The following is a 13,363-nucleotide window of genomic DNA, read 5'->3' as shown; positions in this document are numbered from 1 at the left end:
CTCCCATTGCTGCTGTCTCCATCGCCACACTCTGCCATGTGCCACTTTCAGGTCTCCTCACACACTGCTGGTGTGTAGAATTTTTTGACATAGGGTGCTGGAAGATTACGGGCCTCCCATAGCTGCTGCCAGGCCCCTAATCTGCCATGGGCCCCTATATACCGCCTCCTCATGCTGCTGCCAAGTCCAGAGTCTCTCATGGGACCCTGTACGGCCTCCCATTGCTGCTGTCTCCATCGCCACACTCTGCCATGTGCCACTTTCAGGTCTCCTCACACACTGCTGGTGTGTAGAATTTTTTGACATAGGGTGCTGGCAGATTACGGGCCTCCCATTCCTGCTGCCAGGCCCCTAATCTGCCATGGGCCCCTATACCGCCTCCTCATGCTGCTGCCAAGTCCAGAGTCTCTCATGGGTCCCTGTACGGCCTCCCATTGCTGCTGTCTCCATCGCCACACTCTGCCATGTGCCACTTTCAGGTCTCCTCACACACTGCTGGTGTGTAGAATTTTTTGACATAGGGTGCTGGCAGATTACGGGCCTCCCATTGCTGCTGCCAGGCCCCTAATCTGCCATGGGCCCCTATACCGCCTCCTCATGCTGCTGCCAAGTCCAGAGACTCTCATGGGTCCCTGTACGGCCTCCCATTGCTGCTGTCTCCATCGCCACACTCTGCCATGTGCCACTTTCAGGTCTCCTCACACACTGCTGGTGTGTAGAATTTTTTGACATAGGGTGCTGGCAGATTACGGGCCTCCCATTGCTGCTGCCAGGCCCCTAATCTGCCATGGGCCCCTATACCGCCTCCTCATGCTGCTGCCAAGTCCAGAGTCTCTCATGGGTCCCTGTACGGCCTCCCATTGCTGCTGTCTCCATCGCCACACTCTGCCATGTGCCACTTTCAGGTCTCCTCACACACTGCTGGTGTGTAGAATTTTTTGACATAGGGTGCTGGCAGATTACGGGCCTCCCATAGCTGCTGCCAGGCCCCTAATCTGCCATGGGCCCCTATATACCGCCTCCTCATGCTGCTGCCAGGTCCACAGTGTCTCATGCCATGTGCCACTTTCAGGTCTCCTCACACTGCTGGTGTGTTGAATTTTTTGACATAGGGTGCTGGCAGATTATGGGCCTCCTATAGCTGCTGCCAGGCCCCTAATCTGCCATAGGCCCCTATATACCGCCTCCTCATGCTGCTGCCAGGTCCAGAGTCTCTCATGGGTCCCTGTACGGCCTCCCATTGCTGCTGTCTCCATCACCACACTCTGCCATGTGCCACTTTCAGGTCTCCTCACACTGCTGGTGTGTAGAATTTTTTGACATAGGGTGCTGGCAGATTACGGGCCTCCTATAGCTGCTGCCAGGCCCCTAATCTGCCATAGGCCCCTATATACCGCCTCCTCATGCTGCTGCCAGGTCCAGAGTCTCTCATGGGTCCCTGTACGGCCTCCCATTGCTGCTGTCTCCATCGCCACACTCTGCCATGTGCCACTTTCAGGTCTCCTCACACACTGCTGGTGTGTAGAATTTTTTGACATAGGGTGCTGGCAGATTACGGGCCTCCCATTGCAGCTGCCAGGCCCCTAATCTGCCATAGGCCCCTATATACCGCCTCCTCATGCTGCTGCCAGGTCCAGAGTCTCTCATGGGTCCCTGTACGGCCTCCCATTGCTGCTGTCTCCATCGCCACACTCTGCCATGTGCCACTTTCAGGTCTCCTCACACACTGCTGGTGTGTAGAATTTTTTGACATAGGGTGCTGGCAGATTATGGGCCTCCTATAGCTGCTGCCAGGCCCCTAATCTGCCATGGGCCCCTATATACCGCCTCCTCATGCTGCTGCCAAGTCCAGAGTCTCTCATGGGTCCCTGTACGGCCTCCCATTGCTGCTGTCTCCATCGCCACACTCTGCCATGTGCCACTTTCAGGTCTCCTCACACACTGCTGGTGTGTAGAATTTTTTGACATAGGGTGCTGGCAGATTACGGGCCTCCCATTGCTGCTGCCAGGCCCCTAATCTGCCATGGGCCCCTATACCGCCTCCTCATGCTGCTGCCAAGTTCAGAGTCTCTCATGGGTCCCTGTACGGCCTCCCATTGCTGCTGTCTCCATCGCCACACTCTGCCATGTGCCACTTTCAGGTCTCCTCACACACTGCTGGTGTGTAGAATTTTTTGACATAGGGTGCTGGCAGATTACGGGCCTCCCATTGCAGCTGCCAGGCCCCTAATCTGCCATAGGCCCCTATATACCGCCTCCTCATGCTGCTGCCAGGTCCAGAGTCTCTCATGGGTCCCTGTACGGCCTCCCATTGCTGCTGTCTCCATCGCCACACTCTGCCATGTGCCACTTTCAGGTCTCCTCACACACTGCTGGTGTGTAGAATTTTTTGACATAGGGTGCTGGCAGATTATGGGCCTCCTATAGCTGCTGCTAGGCCCCTAATCTGCCATGGGCCCCTATATACCGCCTCCTCATGCTGCTGCCAAGTCCAGAGTCTCTCATGGGTCCCTGTACGGCCTCCCATTGCTGCTGTCTCCATCGCCACACTCTGCCATGTGCCACTTTCAGGTCTCCTCACACACTGCTGGTGTGTAGAATTTTTTGACATAGGGTGCTGGCAGATTACGGGCCTCCCATTGCTGCTGCCAGGCCCCTAATCTGCCATGGGCCCCTATACCGCCTCCTCATGCTGCTGCCAAGTTCAGAGTCTCTCATGGGTCCCTGTACGGCCTCCCATTGCTGCTGTCTCCATCGCCACACTCTGCCATGTGCCACTTTCAGGTCTCCTCACACACTGCTGGTGTGTAGAATTTTTTGACATAGGGTGCTGGCAGATTACGGGCCTCCCATTGCAGCTGCCAGGCCCCTAATCTGCCATAGGCCCCTATATACCGCCTCCTCATGCTGCTGCCAGGTCCAGAGTCTCTCATGGGTCCCTGTACGGCCTCCCATTGCTGCTGTCTCCATCGCCACACTCTGCCATGTGCCACTTTCAGGTCTCCTCACACACTGCTGGTGTGTAGAATTTTTTGACATAGGGTGCTGGCAGATTATGGGCCTCCTATAGCTGCTGCCAGGCCCCTAATCTGCCATGGGCCCCTATATACCGCCTCCTCATGCTGCTGCCAAGTCCAGAGTCTCTCATGGGTCCCTGTACGGCCTCCCATTGCTGCTGTCTCCATCGCCACACTCTGCCATGTGCCACTTTCAGGTCTCCTCACACACTGCTGGTGTGTAGAATTTTTTGACATAGGGTGCTGGCAGATTACGGGCCTCCCATTGCTGCTGCCAGGCCCCTAATCTGCCATGGGCCCCTATACCGCCTCCTCATGCTGCTGCCAAGTTCAGAGTCTCTCATGGGTCCCTGTACGGCCTCCCATTGCTGCTGTCTCCATCGCCACACTCTGCCATGTGCCACTTTCAGGTCTCCTCACACACTGCTGGTGTGTAGAATTTTTTGACATAGGGTGCTGGAAGATTACGGTCCTCCCATAGCTGCTGCCAGGCCCCTAATCTGCCATGGGCCCCTATATACCGCCTCCTCATGCTGCTGCCAAGTCCAGAGTCTCTCATGGGTCCCTGTACGGCCTCCCATTGCTGCTGTCTCCATCGCCACACTCTGCCATGTGCCACTTTCAGGTCTCCTCACACACTGCTGGTGTGTAGAATTTTTTGACATAGGGTGCTGGCAGATTACGGGCCTCCCATTCCTGCTGCCAGGCCCCTAATCTGCCATGGGCCCCTATACCACCTCCTCATGCTGCTGCCAAGTCCAGAGTCTCTCATGGGTCCCTGTACGGCCTCCCATTGCTGCTGTCTCCATCGCCACACTCTGTCATGTGCCACTTTCAGGTCTCCTCACACACTGCTGGTGTGTAGAATTTTTTGACATAGGGTGCTGGCAGATTACGGGCCTCCCATTGCTGCTGCCAGGCCCCTAATCTGCCATGGGCCCCTATACCGCCTCCTCATGCTGCTGCCAAGTCCATAGTCTCTCATGGGTCCCTGTACGGCCTCCCATTGCTGCTGTCTCCATCGCCAAACTCTGCCATGTGCCACTTTCAGGTCTCCTCACACACTGCTGGTGTGTAGAATTTTTTGACATAGGGTGCTGGCAGATTACGGGCCTCCCATTGCTGCTGCCAGGCCCCTAATCTGCCATGGGCCCCTATACCGCCTCCTCATGCTGCTGCCAAGTCCAGAGTCTCTCATGGGTCCCTGTACGGCCTCCCATTGCTGCTGTCTCCATCGCCACACTCTGCCATGTGCCACTTTCAGGTCTCCTCACACACTGCTGGTGTGTAGAATTTTTTGACATAGGGTGCTGGCAGATTACGGGCCTCCCATAGCTGCTGCCAGGCCCCTAAAATGCCATGGGCCCCTATATACCGCCTCCTCATGCTGCTGCCAGGTCCACAGTGTCTCATGCCATGTGCCACTTTCAGGTCTCCTCACACTGCTGGTGTGTTGAATTTTTTGACATAGGGTGCTGGCAGATTATGGGCCTCCTATAGCTGCTGCCAGGCCCCTAATCTGCCATAGGCCCCTATATACCGCCTCCTCATGCTGCTGCCAGGTCCAGAGTCTCTCGTGGGTCCCTGTACGGCCTTCCATTGCTGCTGTCTCCATCGCCACACTCTGCCATGTGCCACTTTGAGGTCTCCTCACACTGCTGGTGTGTAGAATTTTTTGACATAGGGTGCTGGCAGATTACGGGCCTCCTATAGCTGCTGCCAGGCCCCTAATCTGCCATAGGCCCCTATATACCGCCTCCTCATGCTGCTGCCAGGTCCAGAGTCTCTCATGGGTCCCTGTACGGCCTCCCATTGCTGCTGTCTCCATCGCCACACTCTGCCATGTGCCACTTTCAGGTCTCCTCACACACTGCTAGTGTGTAGAATTTTTTGACATAGGCTGCTGGCAGATTACGGGCCTCCCATTGCTGCTGCCAGGCCCCTAATCTGCCATAGGCCCCTATATACCGCCTCCTCATGCTGCTGCCAGGTCCAGAGTCTCTCATGGGTCCCTGTACGGCCTCCCATTGCTGCTGTCTCCATCGCCACACTCTGCCATGTGCCACTTTCAGGTCTCCTCACACACTGCTGGTGTGTAGAATTTTTTGACATAGGGTGCTGGCAGATTACGGGCCTCCCATAGCTGCTGCCAGGCCCCTAATCTGCCATGGGCCCCTATATACCGCCTCCTCATGCTGCTGCCAGGTCCAGAGTCTCTCATGGGTCCCTGTACGGCCTCCCATTGCTGCTGTCTCCATCGCCACACTCTGCCATGTGCCACTTTCAGGTCTCCTCACACTGCTGGTGTGTTGAATTTTTTGACATAGGGTGCTGGCAGATTACGGGCCTCCTATAGCTGCTGCCAGGCCCCTAATCTGCCATAGGCCCCTATATACCGCCTCCTCATGCTGCTGCCAGGTCCAGAGTCTCTCATGGGTCCCTGTACGGCCTCCCATTGCTGCTGTCTCCATCGCCACACTCTGCCATGTGCCACTTTCAGGTCTCCTCACACACTGCTGGTGTGTAGAATTTTTTGACATAGGGTGCTGGCAGATTACGGGCCTCCCATTGCTGCTGCCAGGCCCCTAATCTGCCATGGGCCCCTATACCGCCTCCTCATGCTGCTGCCAAGTCCAGAGTCTCTCATGGGTCCTTGTACGGCCTCCCATTGCTGCTGTCTCCATCGCCACACTCTGCCATGTGCCACTTTCAGGTCTCCTCACACACTGCTGGTGTGTAGAATTTTTTGACATAGGGTGCTGGCAGATTACGGGCCTCCCATTGCTGCTGCTAGGCCCCTAATCTGCCATGGGCCCCTATACCGCCTCCTCATGCTGCTGCCAAGTCCAGAGTCTCTCATGGGTCCCTGTACGGCCTCCCATTGCTGCTGTCTCCATCGCCACACTCTGCCATGTGCCACTTTCAGGTCTCCTCACACACTGCTGGTGTGTAGAATTTTTTGACATAGGGTGCTGGCAGATTACGGGCCTCCCATAGCTGCTGCCAGGCCCCTAATCTGCCATGGGCCCCTATATACCGCCTCCTCATGCTGCTGCCAGGTCCACAGTGTCTCATGCCATGTGCCACTTTCAGGTCTCCTCACACTGCTGGTGTGTTGAATTTTTTGACATAGGGTGCTGGCAGATTATGGGCCTCCTATAGCTGCTGCCAGGCCCCTAATCTGCCATAGGCCCCTATATACCGCCTCCTCATGCTGCTGCCAGGTCCAGAGTCTCTCATGGGTCCCTGTACGGCCTCCCATTGCTGCTGTCTCCATCGCCACACTCTGCCATGTGCCACTTTCAGGTCTCCTCACACACTGCTGGTGTGTAGAATTTTTTGACATAGGGTGCTGGCAGATTACGGGCCTCCCATAGCTGCTGCCAGGCCCCTAATCTGCCATAGGCCCCTATATACCGCCTCCTCATGCTGCTGCCAGGTCCAGAGTCTGTCATGGGTCCCTGTACGGCCTCCCATTGCTGCTGTCTCCATCGCCACACTCTGCCATGTGCCACTTTCAGGTCTCCTCACACTGCTGGTGTGTAGAATTTTTTGACATAGGGTGCTGGCAGATTACGGGCCTCCTATAGCTGCTGCCAGGCCCCTAATCTGCCATAGGCCCCTATATACCGCCTCCTCATGCTGCTGCCAGGTCCAGAGTCTCTCATGGGTCCCTGTACGGCCTCCCATTGCTGCTGTCTCCATCGCCACACTCTGCCATGTGCCACTTTCAGGTCTCCTCACACTGCTGGTGTGTAGAATTTTTTGACATAGGGTGCTGGCAGATTACGGGCCTCCTATAGCTGCTGCCAGGCCCCTAATCTGCCATAGGCCCCTATATACCGCCTCCTCATGCTGCTGCCAGGTCCAGAGTCTGTCATGGGTCCCTGTACGGCCTCCCATTGCTGCTGTCTCCATCGCCACACTCTGCCATGTGCCACTTTCAGGTCTCCTCACACTGCTGGTGTGTTGAATTTTTTGACATAGGGTGCTGGCAGATTACGGGCCTCCTATAGCTGCTGCCAGGCCCCTAATCTGCCATAGGCCCCTATATACCGCCTCCTCATGCTGCTGCCAGGTCCAGAGTCTCTCATGGGTCCCTGTACGGCCTCCCATTGCTGCTGTCTCCATCGCCACACTCTGCCATGTGCCACTTTCAGGTCTCCTCACACACTGCTGGTGTGTAGAATTTTTTGACATAGGGTGCTGGCAGATTACGGGCCTCCCATAGCTGCTGCCAGGCCCCTAATCTGCCATGGGCCCCTATATACCGCCTCCTCATGCTGCTGCCAAGTCCAGAGTCTCTCATGGGTCCCTGTACGGCCTCCCATTGCTGCTGTCTCCATCGCCACACTCTGCCATGTGCCACTTTGAGGTCTCCTCACACTGCTGGTGTGTAGAATTTTTTGACATAGGGTGCTGGCAGATTACGGGCCTCCTATAGCTGCTGCCAGGCCCCTAATCTGCCATGGGCCCCTATATACCGCCTCCTCATGCTGCTGCCAGGTCCAGAGTCTCTCATGGGTCCCTGTACGGCCTCCCATTGCTGCTGTCTCCATCGCCACACTCTGCCATGTGCCACTTTCAGGTCTCCTCACACTGCTGGTGTGTTCAATTTTTTGACATAGGGTGCTGGCAGATTACGGGCCTCCCATAGCTGCTGCCAGGCCCCTAATCTGCCATGGGCCCCTATACCGCCTCCTCATGCTGCTGCCAGGTTCACAGTCTCTCATGCCATGTGCCACTTTCAGGTCTCCTCACACTGCTGGTGTGTTGAATTTTTTGACATAGGGTGCTGGCAGATTACGGGCCTCCCATAGCTGCTGCCAGGCCCCTAATCTGCCATGGGCCCCTATACCGCCTCCTCATGCTGCTGCCAAGTCCAGAGTGTGTCATGGGTCCCTGTACGGCCTCCCATTGCTGCTGTCTCCATAGCCACACTCTGCCATGTGCCACTTTCAGGTCTCCTCACACTGCTGGTGTGTTGAATTTTTTGACATAGGGTGCTGGCAGATTACGGGCCTCCCATTGCTGCTGCCAGGCACGTAATCTGCCATGGGCCCCCGTACCGACTCCTCATGCTGTGACGTTGCAACAAGGTGGAATTCAACCCTACATATGTTAGACCGCCTTTACGAACAGCGAAAGGCCATCACAGATTTCCTGATGTTAAAAGCGGATAAAGGTACTCCCTGTGTAGCTTAGATGTCAGCCATTGGCAGCTCATGCGTGACACCTGCGCTTGCTCAGGCCCTTTGAGGAGGCCACGCTATTCGTGAGTCGGCAGGACTATGGGATGAACGACGTCATTCCTCTGTTGCACGTCCTGGAACAAATGCTGTTAACAATGGCTGGTCAGGGTGCGGTAGACGTGGCGCACAGATCTCAACGCCACATGACCCCTGTGGGGGCAGGACAGGAAGAAGAGGAGGAGGTAGAGGAGGACATTGGTGCTCAGGAATTATTGAGTGAAATGGGTGGTTTTTCCACTCAGCGGACAGGAGTGGAGGAGCAGGAGCATCTGGTAGAGGAGGAGGAGACAGAGGACCCAGACGTACCGTGGCGGTATGCTGTGGAGATGGAGGCAGGGAGTCCCTCGCATTCCTTGGCACAAATGGCCCATAGCATGCTCAGTTGCTTGCGTAGCGACAGCCGAATAATAACCATCAGACAGAGGGATGACTTTTGGCTGTCCACCTTGTTGGACCCTCGCTACCGTTCAAAAATGGTGGCCTTTTTCACACCTGCTGAGAGGGAGGCCAAAATAACGTACTATAAAAACCACCTATGTAGTCAGCTGGTCTCTGCCTGTCTGCGCCAACGTCCATCCTCAGACACTGTGGGCCCTGTGCGCTCGCGTTCCGCTGCCATGGCAGCAGGGGAGGGGTGGGGTGGTAGGAGCAGTGGCAGCTTCACCAGCAGCGGCTGCCTCAGTCTGCAGTCGATGATGAGTAGCTTTCTTCACCAGCGCAGTGAGGAAACTACTAACCAGCCGCAGCAGCAGCAGCAGCATCAGGTGGACCTGGAGCAGGACCTCAAACAACAGGCTTAGGCCTACTTGGACAGCACCCTGCCAACCGAGGTAGACAATTCCCTTGACTACTGGGCAACGAAACTTGACCTTTGGCCCCAACTAGCTGAATTTGCCCTTGAAAGGCTGTCATGCCCGGCCAGTAGCGTGGCATCGGAGCGCGTGTTTAGTGCGGCAGGAGGTATTGCAACTCCGCGGAGGACACGACTGTCCACCCAAAGTGTGGAGAGACTGACGTTTGTGAAAATGAATCAGGCGTGGATTAGTCTGGATTTCAAACCACCAGTTCCTGACACAACTGACTAAATCCGCCATGAATCATGCCCCAAACATGTGCCACTTTCAGGTCTCCTCACACTGCTGGTGTGTTACATTTTTTGTCATAGGGTGCTGGCAGATTACGAGCCTCCCATAGCTGCTGCCAGGCCCCTAATCTGCCATGGGCCCCTATACCGCCTCCTCATGCTGCTGCCAAGTCCAGAGTCTCTCATGGGTCCCTGTACGGCCTCCCATTGCTGCTGTCTCCATCGCCACACTCTGCCATGTGCCACTTTCAGGTCTCCTCACACTGCTGGTGTATTCCATTTTTTGTCATAGGGTGCTGGCAGATTACGGGCCTCCCATAGCTGCTGCCAGGCCCCTAATCTGCCATGGGCCCCTATACCGCCTCCTCATGCTGCTGCCAGGTCCAGAGTCTCTCATGGGTCCCTGTACGGCCTCCCATTGCTGCTGTCTCCATCGCCACACTCTGCCATGTGCCACTTTCAGGTCTCCTCACACTGCTTGTGGGTTCCATTTTTTGTCATAGGGTGCTGGCAGATTACGGGCCTCCCATAGCTGCTGCCAGGCCCCTAATCTGCCATGGGCCCCCGTACCGACTCCTCATGCTGCTGCCAGGCCCGTAATCTGTCATGGGCCCCTGTTGTCGCTTGTTGGCATATTCCGCTCGTTCAGATGCTCCTTCTCCTGCTACTCCTCTTCACGGATTCCGTCAGCAGTCTTTCTTGGAATCCGTTTCCAAGAGACAACAGTTTGCGAGCACGCACCAGACGGTGCAGAAGCTGAACGTCCTCCTGTCCAAGTTGCTGCTGCCAGGCTCGTAATCTGTCATGCGCCCCTGTACCGCCTCCTCATGCTGCTGCCAGGTCCAGAGTGTGTCATGGGCCCCCGTACCGACTCCTCATGCTGCTGCCAGGCCCGTAATCTGTCATGGGCCCCTGTACCGCCTCCCCATGCTGCTGTCAGGTCCAGAGTGTGTCATGGGTCCCTGTACGGCCTCCCATTGCTGCTGCCAGGCCCGTAATCTGCCATGGGCCCCCGTACCGACTCCTCATGCTGCTGCCAGGCCCGTAATCTGCCATGGGCCCCTGTACCGCCTCCTCATGCTGCTGCCAGGTCCAGAGTGTGTCATGGGTCCCTGTACGGCCTCCCATTGCTGCTGTCTCTATCGCCACACTCTGCCATGTGCCACTTTCAGGTCTCCTCACACTGCTGGTGGTTTCCATTTTTGTCATAGGGTGCTGTATGGCCTCCCATTGCTGCTGCCTCCACCGCCACACTGTGGCTTCACACTCTGGTTTTGGCCCCGTGACTGCCCAAATGAGTGAAGTGTGCGGTGATTCTAAGATCGACGGCACTCATCTGCATGTCATACTGACTGACAGTATTATTTCTCTTCCCCAGCAGACTCCAAGGGCATTTAAATTAAAGGTACAGTGTTCAGCACTAATATTAAGTCTCTCTGAAGCCTAGAAACACCCTTTTTTAAGTTAAATTCCCAGCGAATATATTCGACTCGAATCAAAATTTTTCCACGAATTCGCCGAATCAGTCGAATCGAATTTTTGAATACTTCGCTCATCTCTAATTGGCACCTTTGCGGAGCGGGTACCCGAATTTGACGGGTACCTGCTCCCACTTACACTGCGATCGCCTAGGTAATCAGAAGTGGAAGTTGTCCCCCCCCCCTTCCCGTAGTCTTCTGGGACATGTGACAGGTACCTGAAGACTACAGGGCCATTCACAAAGCGCAGTGCTTCTTGCGCATGCACAGTGGGCACCTGGCTGCGAAGCCACATGCTTTCACAGCCGTTTGCCCACACTGAAGATGCAGGCACCAGGGAGAGAAGATGACCGGAGAAACTAGCGGTGTTGAGGACACCGCTGGACCAAGGGACACTTTAAATGGAGAACCCAGCTAGCCCCTCATCTGGGACTGTTTCATAAGTTGGCAGTTTCTGTGTCCCCTTGCCTACGGATACCCTCAGACAGCTGGGTGAAGAGGAGGATTCATCTGGAGTCTGAGGAGGTACATCCGAGAGTTGGAGAGCTCTTTAAAGCAGAGAATGTTTGTCCACAGACCTGTATATAGTGGCTAAGGAGTTTGTCCTCACAGTTAACAATTTCCTTGGTCATCCTATACACCCCTCAACTCCATCCAAGTTCTAAACTTCCTCAATAAAATCACAAAACCAAGCTCTAGGACTGCTTACTGTGTGCAGGTGTGGAAGAAAATGCATGCTGCCTGGCTGTGGAGAGCTGTAGGGGGACCCAAAACTCAGCAACTCCTAAGGGGGTAGTGCTACAGTACATTAGTATTACCTAACCCTTTCCTGACCAGAGCCACTACCAAGGCTACTATTATCCAGAATAATGAACCGTCATAGACTAAAGCCAGAATAGGAACTATTGTTATCTTTTGTTCCCTAGCACTACCATTGACTGACTTAATCCTAAATAATAGCTTTTTTACTTGCATTTCCTGACCAAAATCCTAATTAAAAGGTATGCGCTAATAACAAACTTATACAAAGGTGTATATCATCATCCAAAAAAACATTTAGTGTTTTAAATAAATAATTATAGTGTCCAAACGTAAATTAGTGTCCAAAAAAAAAAAAAAAAATATATATTAGTGTCCAAAAAAAAAATAATATATATATATCTTCAGTGAACCAATTGTGAAAAATCCACCACCAAAGGAGATTAAATGAACTCACCAGAGCTAATGGCTGGTCAGATTATAAACCAGCAACAGCGCTTGTGCTCTGGGAGCAATGAACCCGATGTCCAAATAGATATGGTAACAAACACAAAAATAGTGAAGCGCTAAATTGAATCCCTATAAACACTCCCAGTGAACATAATATTTCCAAAAATAATAAATATATGTTCCGTATACTCCAATGAAACTATATAACCATCTGTGGAATATCTATATATACCCACCAAAGTTGAAATACCTCATACGAATAAATAAATAAATCTGTGATCAAAATATACTAAATAAATACAAGGAAAAATTTAAATAAATAAATCTAAAAAAAACACTATGCTCTTAATTATTCTTCAAATCAATCAATCAGTGATCAATCAGTGATATAGAATAAAAAATCAAAATTGATGTGGTGATACAAAATCTGTGATTATAATAATCAAAAAAAAAAAAAAAATGGTTGATGCTTTTCTATAAATTATGTGACAACCTAAAAAAATTCCATAAATTGTGATTCTTAATCAAGTTAACGTGATTAATAATTAATTGTGACAAACCATACATTGGACTATTATTCATATATAATCCAATATATCTAGTGATGGTTAAATATAAAAAATGTGTCCATAAATGAAAACCAGTCCATGCAATACAGTGAAAACGACACTCGGTGATCTTCACTTCTAGTGCTCAAAACAGAAGAAGAAATCCTCCAATGGCAGCAATGCCTGCTCACCTCCCCACCTCGACCCACAAAGGGCCACAAGGCTATAGCTCTCCTCCAGATAATCTTTTGCTTCCAAAACAGCTCCGTAAGGAATCGCAGGACCTCCACTCCACCTCCTCTCAAATGTCATATAGGACACAAACAGAACTTCCCATAGTGTAATACCGTTTATTTCAGACACTCCATATCATATATTGTTTCCACTCACATGTGTTTTCTCAATGAAAAATGCAATCCTCCTCTTTCCTGGGTGCATTCACATGTAGATAGGGAAACCAATATGGCCGCTGTACTCGGACATCCGCCCCCACGTGACCGGAAGTGATGTGTCTCTGGGCTGGGAATAGCGTTCCGACGCGTTGTGTCACGTGCGTCGTGACTTCATCAGGGTACCGCCCCCCAGTGCCATTATGTATTTATATAGGGAATGGTTAAAATTACCATTCCCAATTGAAGGCGGGCTCCCGGTGGCCATTTTACCGGAGTCCATAGACCTAACCCCATTCATAGGGGATAACCTAAACATACCTTCTCCCTTAGTATCCAGTAATAATATCTTTACTGCGGTATATATGCCTTCATGGTAATATACA

The 13,363-nt window shown here is 53.1% G+C and overlaps 1 protein-coding gene across 2 annotated transcripts in view; it reads right to left on the bottom strand.

Moving 5' to 3' along the window:
• The window catches only part of LOC149449523 (endogenous murine leukemia virus Env polyprotein from Emv-2 locus-like), a 37,616-nt gene extending 24,509 nt beyond the window's left edge, over positions 1 to 13,107 (bottom strand). Inside the window, exon 1 of one of the 2 annotated variants that reach the window (XM_089693146.1) lies at positions 12,979 to 13,107. The gene's annotated coding sequence lies outside the window, so the exon portion shown is untranslated. The remainder of the gene's footprint in view (positions 1 to 12,978) is intronic. The other variant, XM_089693147.1, reaches the window with a different exon arrangement.
• Between the last annotated feature and the right edge of the window lie 256 nt (positions 13,108 to 13,363).

This window comes from Staurois parvus, unplaced genomic scaffold (assembly GCF_062004578.1).
Source record: "Staurois parvus isolate SC_StPar_1 unplaced genomic scaffold, SC_StPar_1.0 ptg000615l, whole genome shotgun sequence".
NCBI classification, from domain to species: Eukaryota; Metazoa; Chordata; class Amphibia; order Anura; family Ranidae; genus Staurois; species Staurois parvus.
Note: the sequence above shows the minus strand (reverse complement) of the source record. Positions and strands in the feature narration are given on the sequence as shown.